Below are 2,895 nucleotides of genomic sequence, written 5' to 3'. Positions count from 1 at the left end.
TTCGGTTTGAAAGGGGGTAACCACCCGGGGGACCACCATACTGTGACCCAAACCCCAAGGGTCACGGTTTCTTTACCTCCCCGAAGGGAACAACCTGGCCAAGTCGGAGGAGGTCAGGTCCCCCCTTTGGGTTCAGTCCCGCCCGAAGACGAGGGGGGCTGACTGCCCCAAAACCGCCAAAAACCACGGGGCCCCCCCCAAACGGGGAAAACCGGCCGGGTAGCGGAAGACCTTTAGAGCAGGTTTTCCACCCCCCGAAACCCCCCCCCCCGTGGGGGGGAAATGGGGTGGGGTTGGGCCCCGGGGGGGCAAAATAGGGGTCCCCCCCCGGGAAACCAAAAATTTTTTTCCCCCCCCCAAAAGGGGGTGGGGGAGGGGGGGGCGGGCAAGAAGGGAGGGGGGGGAAAAAAACAATGGGGCCAAATGAGGGGGCCCTCTTTCCCCCCCCCGGGGGACCCCGGGGAAAGGCCCCGGGGGCGGCCTCCCCTTTGGGGGTCCGCGCCTAGCTGCGATTCCCCACAGCAAAGGAGATTAAATTGCCATTCCCCCCCTTTTCCCCGCCTCGCGCTGGGACACCTCGGAGCGACCTCGTCCCATTTCCCCCCCCCGGGCCCCTTTAAAGGGCCGTTTTTCTGTACGAACGTCCGCCTCCCCCCCGATCACGTCTAACGACGCATTTTCCCCCGGTCCTTAAACGGGGGGGAAACAAAAGAGCTGGGCCTGGGAGAGTCTCTTAAACCGGGGTCCAATCCCAGCTCCCAAGATTCCCCCGCCTTCGGGTAAAGGCACACAGGGGAAAGGAACCCGCGCTTTGGGACCCAGCGAAAAAACCGAAACCCCCCAAAAAGAAAGGAAAGACAGGTCGACTTAGAGGGAGAAAAAAATTTGAACAATCGAGGTGCCCCATCGAAACGAGTAAAACAGTTTTAAGAATAAACCCAAAAAAAAAACAAGCCCAGCAACAAAATAAGGCCAAAAAAGGTACCTGAACACCGAAAAAAAACGTAAGACGAGACAGAGCGTAAAACCTGACAAGATGGCGTGGAGAGCCTTGGCCAAAGGAATGATAAGCGCTTATAGTTTTTAGAGGCGTTTGATTGGCTGAGAGCGGTGGGCCCATCTTTTCACTGTTAGCCGCGCGAAATTTGGCCAAGCAGAGCAAACCAATAGGCCTAGTTTGATCAGTTTGACATGGTACAGTATATGACACCAAATAGTATTTTATAATCCAGGCACTTCAAACAAATAGTTCAGAGTCTGTTTATGTGAAGTGAACCAAACTCCAATGAAGGAAAAATCGGAATACATGCAGGATTCAATGGACGTCTTATGGCACTATGGCAACTTTCTGTAGGACGTCAGCTGATGTCTTACTGGCACTCAACTGGTTAAGTGCCGTTTTTTACAAAACTGTGCCGGCTGTTGAAGTCGAAAGCCAGACACACAAGCCAAAACCCCAAAAGAAACCTGGACATCACTGTACACTGAGTTAAGATCTGATGTGATCACCACACCCAACAGACTGTTGCCATGCAAATGGAAAGTTAAAACTATCAACATAACTGCAATGCCCTCTTGTACTTATCAATCTTTCTTTTGTTTTTTTTTGAAAAAGGGCAGTGATTATATCTCATGTCTTGCGGTTTTTTTCCGTGGCATAAACAACCACTCATGTGGAATTCAGTCATTTTGCTTCAGACTTCATGGGGGAAAAAAAACAACCCAAGTTCAGCTGAGGGATATTGAAACAGAAAAGTTTCACTTGCCAGATAAAATGCGTACATTTATAATTCTGGATTAAGATCTGGCAACTAAAAGCCAGCACAAAGATACCCCCAAATACCAAGGCGGAGCTATTATGTTTCAAAACTACCAGCCACAAAGAAATCCCCAAATGACCAAGGCAGAGCTATTATGTTTCAAAACTATCATCACTAGAAACCCCCAAATGACCAAGGCATAGCTTTTATGTTTCAAAACATCAGCCACAAGAAAACCCCAAATGACCAAGGCAGAGCTATTATGTTTTCAAAACTATCAGTCCCCATAGAAATCCCCAAATACCAAGGCAGAGCTATTATGTTTTAAAACTATCAGCCCAAAGAAATCTCCGAATGCCCAAGGCAGAAGCTATTAGTTTCAAAACTATCAGCCACAAAGAAATCTCCGAATGACCAAGCATCTATTTTACACAGCAGACAGCTGCACAGCCCACTGTTTCCAACAAAAAAAACTCTGGAACCCGCCCTTCACAACACTAGCAGACAAGTCAGAATCATGCACTTATGCAGTCCCTTTTTAAGTGAAAAAAACAAAACAAAAAAAAACCACACAACCAAACCCATCTAAGTGTAATTTGCAACTATTACCAGACAAGTCAGATTCAAGGTCTTCTTATGTTCACAAAACCCATCCACTATAAGTGTCATACGTGACAAATACCCACTTCACTTCAAATCCATAGCTGCATTTCTGCCCCAAAAAGTTTCCTTCTTGTGAAATAACCACTGCTGAAAGTGCTGTCTATTAATACAAAACTGTGCCAGGTTGTTGGAAGTCGAAAGCCAGACACACAAGCCACAACCTCAAGAGACCTTTGGGCATCACTGTAGCACTGAGTTAAGATCTGATGTGGTCACCACACCACACAGACTGTTGCCAGTGCAAATGGGTAAGTTGCTTTTTTCTTTCCTTTTTTCCCTTTAAATGCCTGATTTGTTGTTTACAGATCTGCTGACTCTCACCCAAATTCCAACTGGAGAGTAAAATGCAACAGTCAAATTTTCAGCATAATCATTGGAGGCCTGACGGTGAATGAATGCCACAGTGTAGGATTGACGGATCGCCAATTTTTTTTTCATACACTCAGCGTGTTTAATTAAAAGGGGGACTAAA

The 2,895-nt window shown here is 47.3% G+C and overlaps 1 protein-coding gene across 1 annotated transcript in view; it reads right to left on the bottom strand.

Annotated features, from left to right (window-relative positions):
- The window catches only part of LOC143279666 (uncharacterized), a 139,448-nt gene that overhangs the window by 27,074 nt on the left and 109,479 nt on the right, over positions 1-2,895 (bottom strand). The gene's annotated exons all lie outside the window — the stretch shown is intronic.

This window comes from Babylonia areolata, chromosome 3 (genome assembly GCF_041734735.1).
Source record: "Babylonia areolata isolate BAREFJ2019XMU chromosome 3, ASM4173473v1, whole genome shotgun sequence".
Classification (NCBI taxonomy): domain Eukaryota; kingdom Metazoa; phylum Mollusca; class Gastropoda; order Neogastropoda; family Buccinidae; genus Babylonia; species Babylonia areolata.
The sequence above is the reverse complement of the archived record's forward strand: the minus strand, read 5'-3'. Positions and strand labels throughout refer to the sequence as shown.